Source organism: Patagioenas fasciata, chromosome 3 (assembly GCF_037038585.1).
Source record: "Patagioenas fasciata isolate bPatFas1 chromosome 3, bPatFas1.hap1, whole genome shotgun sequence".
In the NCBI taxonomy this organism is placed as follows: domain Eukaryota; kingdom Metazoa; phylum Chordata; class Aves; order Columbiformes; family Columbidae; genus Patagioenas; species Patagioenas fasciata.
In genome coordinates, this window is record NC_092522.1 from 124,225,201 (window position 1) to 124,243,417 (window position 18,217).

General features: G+C 49.0%; 1 protein-coding gene across 6 annotated transcripts in view; it reads left to right on the forward strand.

The window, feature by feature from the left end:
• The first annotated feature begins 968 nt into the window (after positions 1–968).
• The window catches only part of NCOA1 (nuclear receptor coactivator 1), a 186,098-nt gene continuing 168,849 nt past the window's right edge, over positions 969–18,217 (forward strand). For 5 of the 6 annotated variants that reach the window (XM_071807177.1, XM_065834700.2, XM_071807179.1 and 2 more), the window contains exon 1: positions 969–1,242. The gene's annotated coding sequence lies outside the window, so the exon portion shown is untranslated. Of the gene's footprint in view, positions 1,243–1,520; positions 1,866–18,217 lie in introns of those variants that run through there. The other variant, XM_071807178.1, reaches the window with a different exon arrangement.

Consider the following 18,217-nt stretch of genomic DNA (forward strand, 5'->3'; position numbering starts at 1 on the left):
TTATTTTTCCATTTAAATATGAGAAGCAACTTGTTTGGGGTGAGGGTATCAGAGCCTGGCCCAGGCTGCCCAGGGAGGTTGTGGAGTCTCCTTCTCTGCAGACATTCAAACCCGCCTGGACACCTTCCTGTGGAACCTCAGCTGGGTGTTCCTGCTCCATGGGGGGATTGCACTGGATGAGCTTTCCAGAGCCCTTCCAACCCCTGACATTCTGGGATTCTGTGATTCTTTATTTTATCAGCACTGCAGGACACTGGGGACCATCCTCCATAAGCACTGCAAAGACCGGATGCTCTTGCGTTGCTTATATTCACATAATTATTACATACACATTACAATTTTTGAAAATTTTGACGTACTAAGAAAGAATTGATCATCGTTATAATCGTTGTTTCTTACCTACAATACATCTATTAATTATTAGTTAATTATAAACTAAGCACTCTGCTCCTACACAATGTACGACCCAATCTTCCGTCTCTTGTCGCACAGAAGGATCTAAAACTTGAAGAGCATCCCCTTGTTTTGCAAGCGGCCAGAAAACGTTTATCCCGTCAACTGGTTAATGATGGTCTTTTATAACTTAATCACAGCGTACTTTTATTTAGCAGCTTCTCTTCAGTGTGAGGCTGTGGGGATGAGGGTGATGTCGCCATGGGGGTCCCAGGCTGGGGAGGCAGCCCCTGCGGCCGGGGCCTGAACGGGGCGGCTGGGGGGACTCCGATGGTGCCATCGGAGTCCCCCCAGCCGCCCCGTTCAGGCCCCGGCCGCCACTAAGATGTCCCAACAGCGGACATGGGGACAACAGCGGACGATCCCCGGCCTCCCCAGCCCCTCCGGGCCGCGGGTGGGCAGGGGAAGATGGCGGCCGGCAGCGGCTGAGCGAGGAGGAGGAGTGATCCGTGCCGGGCCGCGGCGGCCTCCTCCGACACCGCCCCCCCGTCCTCCTCCTCCGTATCCAGCTCCGCCCCGTCCCGCCGGGAGGGAGAGCGGCGAGCAGAGCCGGAGAAGCCCCGCAGCCTCGCCGCGCCGCCCAGGCAAGGGGCCCCGGCTACCCCGGGAGCCCCGCAGCGGGAACCGGGGCCCCCAGCTAAAGCGCCCGCCCGCCCGCCGCCCATCGCGATCGCCGGCGGGCGCAGCTGCGAACCCCCCGCCGCTTGGCCGGGGGAGTCGCTGTCGCGTTGCCCGTTGAGCTCCACGGCCTCAGCCCCGGCGGGGGGGAGGCGGCTGTCACCCAGGCAGGTGAGTGGCGCCCGGGTTGAGGGAGGGAGGGAGGGAGGGCGGAGGAGGAGAAGCGGGGGAGGCCGGGGCGCCCCGCCGCGCAGGGCGGGGGTGTGTCTGGCGGGGCCGGCCCGCCGCCCCCCGGCCCCCGCCGCAGCCCCCGGCCTGCGGGGAGGCGCAGCTGTCACGGCGGGGGCGGGCACGGCGGGAGGGGGGGACGGCCCGGCCCCCCGCCCCGGGCTGCCATGGCGGCGGGCGGAGCGCTGAGGGGCGACGCGGCCTCTCCCCTCCCGCTCCCTCCCGCCACCTTCCCCTCGCCCGCCCGCCGTCCCCTGAGGAGAAGCGCCCCGGGCGGACCCCGGTGCGGTTCAACCCCAACCCTCCTTTTCCTAAAGATCCCTCACCCCTTATTATTATTAATTGAAAGTTGATTTAAAAAGTGAAAGCGCCGTCCCCCCCCCCCCCCAACCCCTGGGGATGACCCCCCCGGGCAGGGAGGACGCTCCGTTTGGTGGCGTTTTAGGTGACAGCTCTTTGTCTGCGTGTGACATCGTGCGTGTGTGTCCCCCCTCCCCGGGGTGTGCCTGTGTCCCCCCAAAACCCACCCCCCGACCCCGGCGGGGCTCTTCTGGTTCTCAGCAGAGGTGAGTAAGTTCGGTCAGGGAGAGCTGGAGGTGGCCGTGGGGGTTTTGGGGTCACCGGAGTGGGGAAGAGCAGCTTGTCAGGTGGGGTGAGTGGGGAATCAGGCTCCTCAGGGCTTGGGGGGAGTCCACCCCCCCATTCCTAGCAGAGCGCTTGCCCTAAATTTCCTCCATTTCTCCCTTAGAGACCCGGACCAGCAGCGTATCGCAAATAATCCCAAATACCTGCCAGCACAGAGGCGAGCGGCAGCCCCGGCTTGTGCGCCGGGGGGGGGCTCCAGCTGCTGGAATATGACATTTAGCGGTCGAAAAACCCGTCGCGGGAAGGCTGTTTCCTTTCCCGTGTAGGTTGCTAGACACTCGCAAGCCCTCCAGTTTCCTAGGTGCGTTTTGACCTTTCGGTGGCTGAGAACTGGGTCGTGTGCGGTGGGTGACGGTCGCCTGTTTGTGCTTTGGTTTCTTGTCTTTTCGCACCTGAAAGAGCGCGTTTGCGAAGGCGGAAAGGTGTGGAGCGCCGTCTGGGGCTGCCGCTTGCATCCACTGGAAGCTTAATCAGCGTACGGTAGATATCAAATTTTCACTGGCCAAATACGGCACAGCCTTCCTCCCCCCCCCCAAAAAAAAATAGTGACACAGCAAAGTGTATTAAAACTGGAAATTTGGACTGGTGTGGGTGGCGCTTGTATGTTCTTCGCTTTGTCTCGTGGCTTGTGTGCTTTGTGTTGATGGTTTAAACTGAAAAGAGACCTGGTTTGTGTGGGCTGGCAGGATGCACATATGTGTGTGTGCAAAATGTGCATGCATATATATATATATATATATAAAGAGTAATGTACCTGATGAGTTCTAGTGACAAGATGGTAAATACGAACAACAAAGATGCTTCGTTTCCCTTTCTGGGCGTGCTGTCCCATCACAGTTTGGAGGTTGTGATCTGCCTGCAGAATATTTCGGCAAAGGTGTTTGTGCTCTGAACTCTCCCTGCTGTACCCGTCAGTTTCTATAAGTAAAAAGCAGGTGTTATATATGGAATTGTAGGTAGTATGTGGTGCATCTGTAGCTTTACACCGAGGCCTTTTGCAAAGCGGCAGAGAAACATTGTAAACCGGGAAAAGATGGATGCAAAGCCACGGATGTGTGGAGGGGTAAGTGCTGTGGTATCCGCAGCTTTGCAGCACTGCTCCGTGAAAATGATTAAAGTTCAAGTTGCCACTTAAGGGGACAAACAGCTCTTGATGGCAGATAATAAACAGTAGTAACTTTGGCAATCCCGCGCCTGGCTCGAAGCCGACGGGCACGGTGAAATGTTAAATCTCGACTTATTTGCTCAAGATGGGTATCTGCTGTTTGGAAACGCGTTGCCAAACAATATGGCAGCGCAAAACCCACTTTTCCCTCCCAAAATAAATAGGCGAACGGGGGCTTTGGCTCTTGGGGAGTCAGACCCTGACTTTGGGTTCGCTCCGGGCCGGCTTTGATTTGGAGCGTGCGTGTTTTTCGCCGAGCCTTGCCCTCTGATGGTTCTACGACACATGCTCACAACTGCATGACTAATTCAGACAATTAGTCAGACGCTTCCACTGGAGGTTTATTGGAGCGGGATCGCTGTCATTCTCGCGTTGTAAAAGTCTGCGTTTGGGGACGTGGACCCTCTGTGGGCTTCCCTTGGGTCTCCTGGCGCTGTTGTCGGGTGGGCTGTTACAAATCTTCAAAGCCTGTTAGGATTATTAGGCTCGCTTAATTATATAAGCATATTTTCAATGAGCAGATATGCTGGAGATCGGCACCTCGTTGCTTGCTAATCGGAGGGGGGTAATTTGCATCAGACTTTGCAGGGATTGCCAGAAATGAAGGTGTGAGCGCTACTACTAAAAATACCTCGTCTCCTGCATAAATAGTTTGCTGGTTGAAAAACAGTATATTTTGTATAAGGCAGGTATTTATACGACAAGTTATTCTTGTTTTGCTTGGTTGACTGTGTTTCTTTGAAGCTCGGTTCTTATCTCTATGATCAAAGAGGAGGGATAAAAACCATAGTTTTAAAAGTTAGATTCTGCCTTTAAAGACAGGATTTGAAGCAGGAAGGGGTTGGGCTAACAGGTAAATATCTTAACCAGGTGTTTCTGAACGGCCAGCGTGGTGTGTAATACCCTGTAGCATGTGGCCACCGTTCTACAGATGAATTTTAATTGGTGGCAGATACAAATAAGCAATTTTTATCGGTGGTTCTCCGTTATTGCTGTTGCTGCGGCACCCAGGAACGGACCAGGTTTGCAGTGGGGTAAGAGTGATGCAAAAGTGGCCTCTGCTTCCCAAAACTTCCAGCCTGAACTGAAAGAGGAGCCAAGTTGTGATGAGAAAGCAGCTGGATGGTGGTGGGCAGCGGGAGAGTCGATCCTCACAGCGTATTAGCAGCCTAAATATTGAGTTTTTGGGAGCTTTTTAGTAACATCACAGCGAAATGGTGCTTTATGGCCTGGAATCGCCATTTGCCTGTAGCTGCGATATTAACAATGACGGCTTGCACCTCTTTGCACACCCTGGACGTGTGAGTCAGGGCGACGCAGAACAGGTTTTTACCACCGCGGCAGCATCTCGGTGTTAAACTGACCATTGGAAACGTTGCGGCTTTGCCGTGGGACAGATTGCAAAGCTCTCGGGGGCCCGGGCTGGGTCTAAAGGAGGTGGCAGCACCGTGCGCTTCACCTGGGCTCCTGTCATTACAAAGGGAAAGGAAAAAAACCACCGCTGAACTGGTTTGGAAGTTCTTTAAGCCTGAACTAATTTACCTGGCTGGGAATGTAGGTTAGAAACTAGGCTTCGCTTAGCTTTGGGCTAGAGCCAGCGCGCTCCGCGGGGAAAACACAGGCGGAACAGCTTCTGCACCGATAATCCTGCGATACTGCTCCTGTTTCCTCTGCAAAGAGCGCTGGGTTCTCGTGTGGACGACTCGGACGCCTCTCGGCACAAGGAGTTCGGGGTTTTTTCCCCTTGGATGCCCTTGGGTGAGTGGGGGAAGAATTGAGGGTGGGTTTTTGTGGTGAGGATCCTCGGGTGAGGTTGCGTGGCCTAAACTGGGTGGGTTTGTTCACCAATGTAGGGCCATCCACACATAGATATTCCGAAATCTGTTTAAACCTGCTTAGTGGTTTATTACGTTCTGCAAGCCGGTCGTGTGTGTCCATGCGGAGATTCACCTGGATTTAGCGGACCTGATGAGTTACAAAAAGGTGATCTAGGACAATAAAACATTGCAGTGAATATAGAAACCAACATTTTGCTGACTTGCTTGGGTTAGGGAATTCTCCAGCATCCATATTATGCTCTGGCGATTCACAAATTGTCAGCTTGTTAAAACTGCTTGGTGAAAGGGCTCTTAAATGTGTGTTTTTCTGCAGAGGGAAATTGATCCTTTAGTGTTAGGTCCTGTTTTAAACAAGTCTCAGGAATGCCCCAGTCAAGGCTGATCCTGCAACTTTCTATTTTGGAACATACATCATTAAAACGTCTCTTTTGAGCTATTTATGTTTCTTTTAAACTATCATGGACTATGCTATGGAACAAGCTCAAACCAGTGTTTCTTTGGCTTAATTTTCCCCACTTTTTTTAATGTTGGGGTCTCTTTTTTCTTCAATTTTCGGAGTGTGAAGGCTTTGAAAAGAAGGCACTAGGTCAGATACGACAAGAAGTAGGTTCATTTCTTGTATTTGTGTGATGGAATTGCGAAAGAGGAGCCGTTTAAACCCAGACAAATTGGTGGCTTTCCTATGTATGTGGGATCCGCATTGTGCAAGGAGGGGTGAGTTTAGAATCGCAACACTGCCCTGGGATCAAATGCTATTCAATGGTATCACACAGTAGTGAGAAGGCTGGGTGTTGATAACGTTATACGCTTAATATTAGTGGGTTTTGTCCTGTCTTTGGAAATAAAGGCCTTGGGAGGGGAGAGAGATTCCCCCACAGCACTGGGATCCCCTGGCCAGATGGTTTCGGAACAGTATTTGCTGTTTCAATAATAATAATAATAATGTAGGTATTAAAATCTTTCTGGTAAAACTGCACTGAGAGTTTGACAATGAGAACTAAACCCCTTTTTCTCTTGTATTTTCCCTTTTCTGTTAACATTCTCTAACTCCCGGATTGAAGAAATAGGAGAGAAAAGCCCTGATTTTTTCAGACCATTAGATCAGATTTATATGTAAATTGGACAAGAAATCTGGCAACTCGGACTCCTGAACTTCTCGGAGCCCTTTTCTCTTGTGAATCCCGTACTTGCTGCCTGTCCTCACTCTCCCCAGAAAATGCATTTTGCTTTTCATCCGACACTTTGCATCCAGTTTTATCAACACACTTCCCAGACCTTGAGTAAGTTGAGAGATGCACTTTTCAATGGAAGTGCCGCTCACCCTCTGTATTTGAAGTTGTTTTTATCACTTAACGAAAGTCTGACTAACCCGAAAAGGATTTTGACGCATGTTTGTGACCAGTTACGTCAAATCACACTGGAAAAGTTGTGTGTGAAAATCAACACGTAACTAGAATTAAACCTATTGCAGACTGGGTGTGTAAAGCTCAATCGCTTTGTCTTTCGTGCGTTTCTTAAACGCGATCGCTGGCAAAATGAGTTTGGTGTCTCCTTGCTAATTCTGTACACATCTGGCAGCTTCGCTACCTGTTTCTTGCTTTATGAGCAGAGGTTTCCAAGCTGGATTTTACCAGCACAGCTTGGCAGGATGGGTTTGCCAGACTTTCCTCCATGCTCCGGTTGCGCTCGGCCGAACGGGGAATAGCAGACAAGTGGTTTTTAATGATGGAAGGTGCTGCCTTAGCACTGAAGGAACCATCACTGGGCGCTCTGGAAACACTGACAGCAGAAACATTTAGAGCAGAACCCAACAGATCACGCTGCGCTTTTATACGACTCCTAAGTTCAAATTTAATAACGCAAAGCTGCACGCACAGCGTTGCCGAGAATATAAAACTCGAGCGTTTACAATATGCTGATGGCTCAACTTACTGCAAAGTGGAGCGCAAAGTCCCAATGTGTATTGAAATGTAATTAGTGCGAAGCCTAATTTACTGTTGTATGAATAGTTAGAATTTCTTGGAGTGGAACCGGGGTAAAATGTCTCCAAATGTCATTTTAAGACTGTTGATTTATGGAAGGAGTGGGAGCTGCTGGTGGAGGATCAGGTAAAACCCCATGTTATGTTGGGTTCACACTCATGGGGAACAAGGACCAAACCAGTTCTGAGCACAAAACTCTTCTTTTTTTAAATGAAGCTTATGAAAATCCACCATTTTAGAACACGCTTTGTATTTATACTGTTTGCAAACTTCCTCGGTGCTCTTTCAACTGGGTCCTATTGTCTCAGCGATTCTTTTTCTATAGAAATGTTCTCTGTAAAAATACTTCCATGTGGGTTTTCCCTGGGTGTCCTCAATCGCCTTTTCCCGGGTCTCTATTTTAGTGCAATTGGGTCATGTTCCGCATGGAATATCCACCAAAGGCCAAGTGGAAGTTGTGGGATCTCCGACAGCCACATTAATACTTATGGCCTTAACCTTTCAAATAGTTTCCCCAGACTTGCCGGAATTGGCACAGAGTTCTGTGTTTGTGAAGGTGCGATGGTGATAATCCCTTTGAAGGCCCAAAAGAAGCGAACAAAAAGCTTGAAGGGATTGAAAAATGCCATTGAAAATAGCATTTGGCTTGATTTTCCGCTTTTGTTGTTGTTGGAAACGGAAACAATATTGTATATACAAAGCTCGCTGTATGGAACATATCTGGTAAATATACTTTAATCTAGTTTATTTTTCAAATACAGTGAAAATGGAAAAATAAACTACCTAAATTCTATTAAATACATCTGCTCCCATGTGACATAATGTGATAATTTAAGATTATTTTCTGATACTGTTGCGGATGAACTATGTTAAAATACAGCCTATTAAAAAAGTCCAACGTGATATTGCAGCCTAGAACCAAAACCTGGGAAGTTGCATTAAATCAAGAAGCTATTTAGTTTGTAAAGCTGAACATTCAAGTTAGGAAAAACAGATGCAACTGCAATTATAATTTTGTAGCCACGTGATATTTTTCCATACATTCTGTGTCTTATTCACTGTACGGGTTGAACTACCAAAGTGGAACGGATTACGGTTGCGCGGACGATCACAAATCTGTTACTCTATAATTTTAATGCTCGGTTTTGCAACCTACTTCATTTCCTTCTAATGGTTTTAGATGATGAGCTGCTTGATGATGTTCAGTTTTGATATGAACGCGTGTATCAGCTGCTTTTTGTAACTCCCCTCCCTGCAAGACCAAGAACTATTCCAGTTTCTTCAGGTGAATAAACCAGTATCGCATCAATTGGATAATTTGCCCAAGTAGCCGGGGGTTCGTGAAAGGTAAAAGGCACTTGATGGTTCATTCTCAAGTATCCAGAGCACTTGACCGCGCTGGTTGTATATGTGGATTTATTAAATTGGGTGCAACTTGCCTTGAATTTGCCAACACAATCCCCAGAGGCTTTGGCTCCGGCGGTCCCTGTGTCATCCACGAGTGGCCCTGGTGACAGGCGGCTGGTGGCTTTTGGTCTTTGGAGCAGAGGTTCCCAAACTGTGGTCCGCACGTGGTGGGGTCTGCAGAACGCTTCAGAACACGGGGACTTTTGTGACGTGACTGCAGGAACTCCTGTTATTGTGGGACCCTCGGTGTGGGTGAGTCCTTGTGGTGGCACTTTGCAGGTGTTAACAACTCCCGAGAGCTGTAAAATTGGGGATTTCAGGTGGGCTTGTGATGGAGATTGCAGAGGAGTGAGGATGGAGATGGTGGATGAGGCCACCAGCATCCTGGCTGCTATCAGCCACAGCATGGCCAGCAGGCCCAGGGCAGTGACCGTCCCTGTGCTGGGACTTGGGGAGGCCAGACCTCTAATCCTGGGGACAGTTCTGGGCCCCTCAGGCCAAGAAAGGCCTTGAGGTGCTGGAGCGAGTGAAGGGAACGGAGCTGGTGAGGGGCTGGAGCACAAGTGTGATGGGAGCGGCTGAGGGAGCTGGGGGGTTCAGCTGGAGAACAGGAGCTGAGGGGAGACCTTCTGATCTCTGAACTGCCTGAAAGGAGCTTGGAGCCAGGGGGGTCGGGCTCTGCTCCCCAGGAACAAGCGCCAGGAGCAGAGGAAACGGCCTCAAGTTGCGCCAGGGGAGGTTGAGGTTGGATGTGGGGAACAATTTCTTCCCCAAAGGGCTGTGGGGCATTGGAACAGGCTGCCCAGGGCAGTGCTGGAGTCACCATCCCTGGAGGGCTGGACAGACGGACATGAGGTTCTCAGGGACATGGGGCAGTGCTAGGGGTGGGGTAACGGTTGGACTTGTTGATCTTGAGGGTCTTTTCCAACCAAAATGATTCTGTGATACTCGGATGTGTGTCATGTCTCACTTTGGGGAGCTGGGATGAGTGTGGAAGATGGGAAGCAAAGGTTTTGGTGTTTGGGAGGTCATAGGTTGGGCAACAAAGATGCTGAAGGGAGTGGAGCATCTCCCGTGTGAGGAAAGGCTGAGGGAGCTGGGGCTCTGGAGCTGGAGAAGAGGAGACTGAGGGGGACTCAGTATGGAAAGGGGGAGTGTCAGGAGGATGGAGCCAGGCTCTTCTGGGTGACAACCAGTGACAGGACAAGGGGCAATGGGTGCAAACTGGAACACAGGAGGTTCCACTGAAAGAGGAGAAGCAACTTGTTGGGGGTGAGGGTGTCAGAGCCTGGCCCAGGCTGCCCAGGGAGGTTGTGGAGTCTCCTTCTCTGCAGACATTCAAACCCGCCTGGACACCTTCCTGTGGAACCTCAGCTGGGTGTTCCTGCTCCATGGGGGGATTGCACTGGATGAGCTTTCCAGGTCCCTTCCATCCCCTGACATTCTGGGATTCAGGTCAGCAGGGCTCGGGATGCAGAAGGGGAATAGACATCATTTTCATGCCCTGATTTGTGGAGAATGCCCTGTGCTTTGTAGGCGGGGTGGGGATAGCACAGATTTGTTCATTTTGGGGCGCAGAAAAGTTGGTGATCAAGTCCTGCCGGGGAGAAATGTCACCCAGCCAAAGGGATAAGCTGGTTTTGGGAGGTCAAACGTGTTCGGACGTTGGTAAAAAAGCAGAACCACATTTCTACTGATGGCCTCCAAAAAAACCCGTGGCCTCCATTCCCAACCTGAAGTGTCGTGCGGTTGTTGACTCGCTCGTAGGTGTGTGCGTGGTGCTACGTGCGAGGAGAGCTGGATTCCTGAATTCCTGCTCCGCCACAGAATGTATGATCGCAGAGATACCGCCGACTGCTTCAGAACAGCGGTAAATAACTTCTGGAGGCTTTTTAAGGAGGTATTTTCAATCCAAGAAGCACGCTTTGACTCTCGGGTTTCCTCCTGGATGCTGGAAAATACCCCCGTTTGATAATTCAGACGTTTCGCGTGCGACTGGCGGACCGGAAAAAAAAACCAACAACCCTCTTCAGGGCTTGTAAAAACATTTTAAACAAATCTAGTTAAACAAGATTTAAGTTTCACTGCAGAGGTTTAAAGTGCAAGGGGAAAATACACAGAACAGCCATTAAAAATTAAAGAAAAGAAGCAACAAACTCCCCGAAGAACACTGTGTGGGAATGGTTTCCTCCCTCGGTGCTGCCTGTTCGTTTGCTGATGGGGAGAACTTGGATATTAAACGTTCCAGGGGTTGGTGCTGTTGGGTGTTTGGCCCCAAAATCAGGTTTTGCTGCAAATTTAGGCGCTTTGGGGAACTTGTGTTTGTTGAAACGAAGCCCCAGGGATTAAATGGAACTTTTTCTAAGTGTAAATATCATCTATGGGGAGGAGGGAAGTGTAATTGCCATTTCACCAATGGGTATGGGCTTGACCAGCTCGCCACGGGGAAATTTGGAGATGCAGCGTTTGACCCTTGTATCTGCATTTAGTCTTTGAACAGCTGCTCTGCGGCCTTCAGCTCTCGCTTTATATTGTCTAAAAGCAATATAGCACTATGATTTTAATTTGTTTACTAAGAGAGCTCTTCAGCCGGGCCTCCCGAAGTGCGAGGAATACGGAACAACTGCTCCTCGAAGACAGAAGAACCGAGTTGCTTTCAAGCTGTTTAAAAGCCTTCGGTTCTGAGATAAGTGTGTATTTTACATCCCGATCAGCGAGTTCTAACGAGATTTAGAGCACTAAACGAGTTCTCTCCCAACCCACAGAATGATGCACAGAGCTATTGTTCTCAGCAGCCCTCGCTGGTGAAATAATTTAGGAAATTGTGATACGCTGCAAACTGGATTTAATCAGTGAGTCGTTTCCACCTTCAGAAGATGACTTAAGTAGATAGAAAGCGTTTTTTGAAGTCCACAAGGGAAGTTGTCCTCGTGTTCCCAGTGAAAAAGGGTTATCTGGAACTTCGAACACGTCAGGAGGCTGGAGGATTAAGTGTTCTCTGTCGTGATGAGCGCAAGTTGTGTCTTCCAAGTGCTGGAAGGTTCTGAAAGGCTGTTCTGTTTCTCCGTTGGTAGAAGATAATGAAAGAGCACAAGTGAGGAAGGGTTGTTGTAAGGAATAGGAAGGCGGAGATGCTTCTTCCCTGTTGAGCGGCAAAAAGGAGATGATGTGTACAAAAATACTAATAGGATCCCTGTGATGGATCTACATGTGGCAGGACGGTCGTTCGCTGCTCGTGTTGTGCAAGCGTCCATCATTTTGATTCCAACTCAAACAGATTCACAGAATCCCAGAGTGTCAGGGGTTGAAGGGACCTGGAAAGCTCATCCAGTGCAATCCCCCCGGAGCAGGAACACCCAGCTGAGGTTCCACAGGAAGGGGTCCAGGCGGGTTTGAATGTCTGCAGAGAAGGAGACTCCACAGCCTCCCTGGGCAGCCTGGGCCAGGCTCTGCCACTCTCACCTCAACAAGTTTCTTCTCAAATTCAAGTGGAACCTCCTGTGTTCCAGTTTGCACCCATTGCCCCTTGTCCTGTCACTGGTTGTCACCCAGAAGAGCCTGGCTCCATCCTCCTGACACTGCCCCTTTCCATATTGATCCCCATGAATGAGTTCCCCCCTCAGTCTCCTCTTCTCCAGCTCCAGAGCCCCAGCTCCCTCAGCCTTTCCTCACACGGGAGATGCTCCACTCCCTTCAGCATCTTGGTGGCTGCACTGGACTCTCTGCAGCAGTTCCCTGTCCTTCTGGAGCTGAGGGGCCCAGAACTGTCCTGCCTGACAATGTCTCCATCTTCTCCCTGAAGGAGATCCAGGTTCAGAAGGACCCTGGCTACCAAGGCTCAGCCTTTCAGCAGTCAGATTCAAAGGATTGGAGTTTTTTTCAGGCCATGCCGGAGGTTCCTCTTGTAGTCCAGAGGTTGTGCTCTGGAAATCCTAATTCTGATGTGGTTTTGAGAGCGACACGTGGAGGTGGAATAGGAGGGAACACCCTGCGCTGCTCTGCGGAGAAAAGAAAGGTCAGGCATCCATGGCTATAAATGTCTATCACCAAGACTCCTCATGTGAGCCTTGAGCTCTTTCCACCTCCCCATTCGCAGCAGATTGTCAAAACTGAAGATAAGTCTTCTCTTTTGCATTTATTTTTCCTCGAGTATTGAAAGCTTTGTTTGTTCCTGGCTCATTTCCTACTTTGCTGCCACATACTCGGTTCAAGGTCCCAGTCTTATCTCTGTAAGCTCCCGCAGGTTTGATGTACCTGACCGTGTCAAACGTCGTCCTCTTTTTCCTCTGAAATGACCTGTGAGAATCCTCATGGGGGGTAAAAATGGGGATTATTGCAATGTTATCTGTTAAGTCAGCACAAAAGGGGCTGAGCGATCTGGCGATTGCTTCAAACTGAAGATATTCTGCTGGTTGCTAAAGAACATTTTATGCTTTCCTGATTCGAGATGGCTTGAAACCTGACTTTTTTTAACGTAAGTAATTTCATTGTCCTCCTTCATTCTACTCCTATCAAAAACTACCAAGTATCCAGGATTAATTAGCTGATCCCAAAGCAACTTGAACCTAACTCCAAACCAGGGTAATTTAAATCAAAGTCGTCACTTTTGAAAGGGAGATGAGTTGAACTTGGCTCCCCCTTCTCCTCCCCATATGGAGCTTCCTATGAGTTATTCTGAAGGATTTTTGCTGAGTTCTCCCCCAAATCAAGTGATTTTTACAGATAACAAAGTCTATATAATACTTATTATCTTTGCTTTGGAATCGCAACGGGGCTTCTGAGATAGACTCGAAAAGACGTCTTGGCTTGCGTTGTAGGTTAACCCAAATAAACGGTTAGTAAGTAATAGCAGTAATTAGTATTTCTAATGAGGTAGTAACAGGCAACCTGAATTAGCTCGAGCTCCCATTGCGCCTGGAACTAAACAAACAAATAAGCTGCTTAGGGAGGGACTGCAGTGATTCAAGTGTATTCGTCATTTCTCGTCTGAAATGTCTCTAAGGTGATATTTAGTGCACTTTTCTTAGTCATGTAAGCGTGATATTTAATCATATATGTGGTCTGTATTTTGCTTGCCATGGTTCCTGCTGGGCTGAGACACCCACACTGGGGCCTATATTATTCAATATATTCATCAATGACTTGGATGAGGGAATAGAGTGACTGTCAGCAAGTTTGCTGGTGACACCAAGCTGGGAGGAGTGGTGACACTGGAAGCTGTGCTGCCATCAGAGACCTGGACAGGCTGGAGAGTTGGGCGGGGAAAATGTAATGAAATAGAACAAGGGCAAGTGTAGAGTCTTGAATGTGGGCAGGAACAACCCCAGGTTCCAGTGTAAGTTGGCGAATGAGCTATTAGAGAGCAGTGTAGGGGAAAGGGAGCTGGGGGTCCTGGGGACAGCAGGGTGAGCATGAGCCAGCACTGGGCCCTTGTGGCCAGGAAGGCCAATGGGACCTGGGGTGGGTTAGAAGGGGGTGGTCAGTAGGTCAGAGAGGTTCTCCTGCCCCTCTGCTCTGCCCTGGGGAGACCACACCTGGAATCTTGTGTCCAGTTGTGGCCCCTCAGTTCCAGAAGGACAGGGAACTGCTGCAGAGAGTCCAGCGCAGCCACCAAGATGCTGAAGGGAGTGGAGCATCTCCCGTGTGAGGAAAGGCTGAGGGAGCTGGGGCTCTGGAGCTGGAGAAGAGGAGACTGAGGGGGGACTCATTCCTGGGGATCAATATGGAAAGGGGCAGTGTCAGGAGGATGGAGCCAGGCTCTTCTGGGTGACAACCAGTGACAGGACAAGGGGCAATGGGTGCAAACTGGAACACAGGAGGTTCCACTTAAATATGAGAAGAAACTTGTTTGGGGTGAGGGTGTCAGAGCCTGGCCCAGGCTGCCCAGGGAGGTTGTGGAGTCTCCTTCTCTGCAGACATTCAAACCCGCCTGGACACCTTCCTGTGGAACCTCAGCTGGGTGTTCCTGCTCCATGGGGGGATTGCACTGGATGAGCTTTCCAGGGCCCTTCCAACCCCTGACATTCTGGGATTCTTCTGTTTCTGATCGATAGGTTAAAGGCTCCAGGAGCTCAAGGCCAACTCCCAAATTTTTAGTTATCTTGACAGGCTGTTGGAGACATTTTTGGTGTATTTGTTCCACATCCCCCCCTCAACACTATTTCAACCAAAAAGGTAAAAAAGAAAGGTCCAAAGCAGCTTCACAGGCAGAATTTTCAGCCTTCATATGTGAACATATTTTTCTGAAAAAGCTGAATTGCAGAAGAGCGATGGGAAGGTGTCAGAATGGGAATAACTCACCCTTGTACATCTGGTTGGTTCCTAAAAATGGCTGAAATTCAGGCTGTCTCCACAAACATGAGGAATTAGCCATTTCAGACATTTGTTAGGGGGTTGATTATAATTTATAATGGCTTATGATGTATTTGCACATTGTAAGTAAGCAGTGCAGTTCGCTCTTAGAACAGAATTAGTCTCATTCTCAAGGAAAAGTGGCTGTTTTTCCTGATCTGGCTCAACCGGGCTCGCTCGGGATCTTTGTGGATGTTTCTGGCAGAGCTGGAAACCCATCCAAGGCTTTTCTGCCGTGGAACCCTGGGTTTTCACCACAAAATGCAGCTTTTTAGTCAGCACAGATACTGCACCTTTGAATCCAAATTTAAACCTGTGGAGCGAGTGGTGACAGAGTAGCAAAACACCCTTGTTTCTTGTAACTCTTCCCCGAAAATGGATACTTATGTATTGAAAAAGTTCTTGAGGTGTGTAGATTTAATATTGATACTTTAAAAAAAGTGAAATACTGTAATCCTTGAGTTGTGCTTTCAACTCTTATTGCTGTGGAAATACCTTTTTTCTTTAATAAAAGAACCCAAGTTTATTTTCCTTGCTGCGCTGGCACGGTCTCCGGCGTTGATGGAGAGCTCTGGTTTCTAATGAGCCCATTAAGCCGCTGCCAGTAATTAGCATCTCTTAAAAATCTGCTTTTGCATGTGGATATCGCTTTATCAAGGGCACTAAGAGGAGGCTCTGGGTGCCCTTTGGTGAACCGGGGGTGGAAATAAGGACTTTTCCTAAAGCGCAGCTGGAGCAAAGTTGCTCAACTGAGTGATTCTCCGAGGAGCAGGGAGCGAGGGACTCGTGCACGTGGGGTAGGAGTTAACGAACACTTTATGGTTTAGAAATACTGATTGTGGCTGATGGACCGATCAGCAATTGGAATAATCTCCCTAGGGAAGCGGTGGGTTCCCCAACATCGCATGTTTTTAGGGTTCAGCTGGACCAGCTTGTCTAGATGGTGCTTTTGCCAAGGAAGGTTGGGCCAGATGATCCTGGACATCCCGAATCCCTGGGATTTGATGGTTCCATGAACAAGGTTGTGTTGTATCGCTGTGCCGTGTGTTGAACTGCAGACTTGTTTAGAAATCCGTGATGTTTCTAGATTATTATTTCCCCTTAGACTGGATAACCAAGCTCCTTGTGTAGCCTTCAAGTGCATTTTGACTTGGATTCACTACGGGTGACGATGCTGATACAGATGGATACAGATAGGACCAAGGATACAGTGAGACCCACGTCTTGGATTTGTCACGTGCTTTGTTGTGGCTTCTTTTGCTTTAATGGAATAACCATGTCTTAATGTGGAAGTTTATAAGTGAAGCCCCACCCTAAGGCTTTATAGTAGAATAATTGTGGCGCTGGACCTTCATAGTCCTCTTATCTTGGGGACTTCGTGTCCTTGTTGAGGAAAGGAGCGTTGTTGGGTGAAATAATCCTGTTGTGATGCTGCTCCGGGTCCTTTTTGGCCTGTGTCACGAGCGAAACATCATTTTCCTCTTGGGGTTTGAAAGCAATTCCCAAAGGAACGGTTCCACGCGCAGTTCCACGCGTGGCTGCGTCGCTACCGTGTAGTGTGTCAGCCCTGGTGTAAACGTCTTCATAAAGCCCTTGTGTAATCCTCTTAGTCAGGCTAAAAATATGCAGGGCTTTATTTTATTGTTTATGAAGATTTTTATCATGGGCAAGGTTGTATTTGCTTCCAGCAGAAGCACGTGGTATCCATCTGTGTTCTTTCTTTTCTCGATGTTTTGGCAACCTTTGTTTGGGGTGTTATACCCTCTCGGGATCTCTGGAATCGATTGTAATTTCTACTCAGAATGGCTTCAGTGATATTTCTGCTCCTAATTGAACGGCTACGCATGTGCTATGGAAATACAGCAAATCTTTTCTTTCGCAAACGCAACTCGAAGAATGATGCAAAGAGCTGATTTTCTTGTATTTGATTCTTCCACTGAGAAAATGACCCCGGTGTTTTAGGAGAGGGGAGGAATCGCTTTGAATGGGGGGAGCTGGGTTGTGCTGCTTGCTGGTGAATGGAACTGGGCGGCCAAACTGGCACTGGTGCTTCACCTCGTGCCGCCGATTCGCTTGGAGCAAAAGGGTGAGTTACACACCGGAGTCATTGAAAACCTTCCCCTAGAACTGAAAATGAAACCCAAAAAGCCAGTGCTGCCTCCTACCTGTTGCCATTTTGATGCTAGAAGCGTAACTTGAATTTGTCGGGGTTTCTGCAGTAAAGGTTTCAGCTGTTGTTGTGTCTAATGTGCATGTTTTTGTAAGAAATGAGGTTTCTCGTTTAACTTGATGTTTGGGAGAAAGTCTCACAAGAAGGACTTTGCTTTGGTTCAGTCTGGCACTGCTACTGCTCACAGGTTCCCTATGAAGGGATGAAAATCTGGCTTTAAAAATTGGAGTTAACAGAATAGCAAAAAACCGAACAGAACCACGTTTCTTGGGAAGCCTAGAACATTCCTGTAACGACTTTACATTCCAGATTGAGTTTTCAGATAACATGAATTACGCTGAGTTTCTGTTTCCCCGTGACCCGGTTCATGCCTTTCCAGGAGAATATTTTGTACTGATATTATTCATTAAGAAACTTCCGACTCCTTGTGTTTCAAGGCCGTTTTGAAGACAAAACCCTATAGCTGCGATAGCCCTATTGACACCAAAAAACCACCTTATTGGTGAGAGTCGCCGAAGCCAAGATGCGCATGAGGTCGGATTATGGCTACAATGCACTTTCACAACTGGAAACTCAGGTGCTGGGGCCGAGGTGCAAACTCGGTGTGTGTTACACCGGGCTTTCTAAAGGCAGCACGTGTAGCAGCTTGTGCCTCTGCAAGAGCTTATTAAACCCCAGGCTTCTAACACAGCTCATCACTCAGCAGCACTTTTAGAGAGGGATTAATTACCGACGTCAGCTACAAGCATAAAAATTTGCGTGTAGTTGCAGAGGATACTTTGTGCTTACGGTCAGCTAAAGTCTGCGTTCTGCAGAACGTGACAAAGTAAAGGATGACTTGCTGGAAAAATAAAGGGAGAAACGCTAGAGATGTTCCAGAATGTAACTCTTCGTATCCTTTCTTTGTGAAGGTTTTGTAATACGATGCGTAACGGGGCTCTAGATATGTTTAACAGTAATACTAACACACTGGAATCTTAGGAAGGTACGACAGATTTCTCGCTCTGCAAAGCGCGTGTGTGGTCCCAGGAGAATGGAGCACCTTGGGCAGTGGCTCTGGAGCCAGGGTGGGTTGGGCTCTGCTCCCCAGGAACAAGCGCCAGGAGCAGAGGAAACGGCCTCAAGTTGCACCAGGGGAGGTTGAGGTTGGATGTGGGAACAATTTCTTCCCCAAAGGGCTGTGGGGCATTGGAACAGGCTGCCCAGGGCAGTGCTGGAGTCACCATCCCTGGAGGGCTGGAAAGATGGAGATGAGGTTCTCAGTGACATGGGGCAGGGACAGGGGTGGGGGAACAGTTGGACTTGATGATCTTGAGGGTCTTTTCCAACCAAAATGATTCTGTGATCCAGCAGAGAGCAT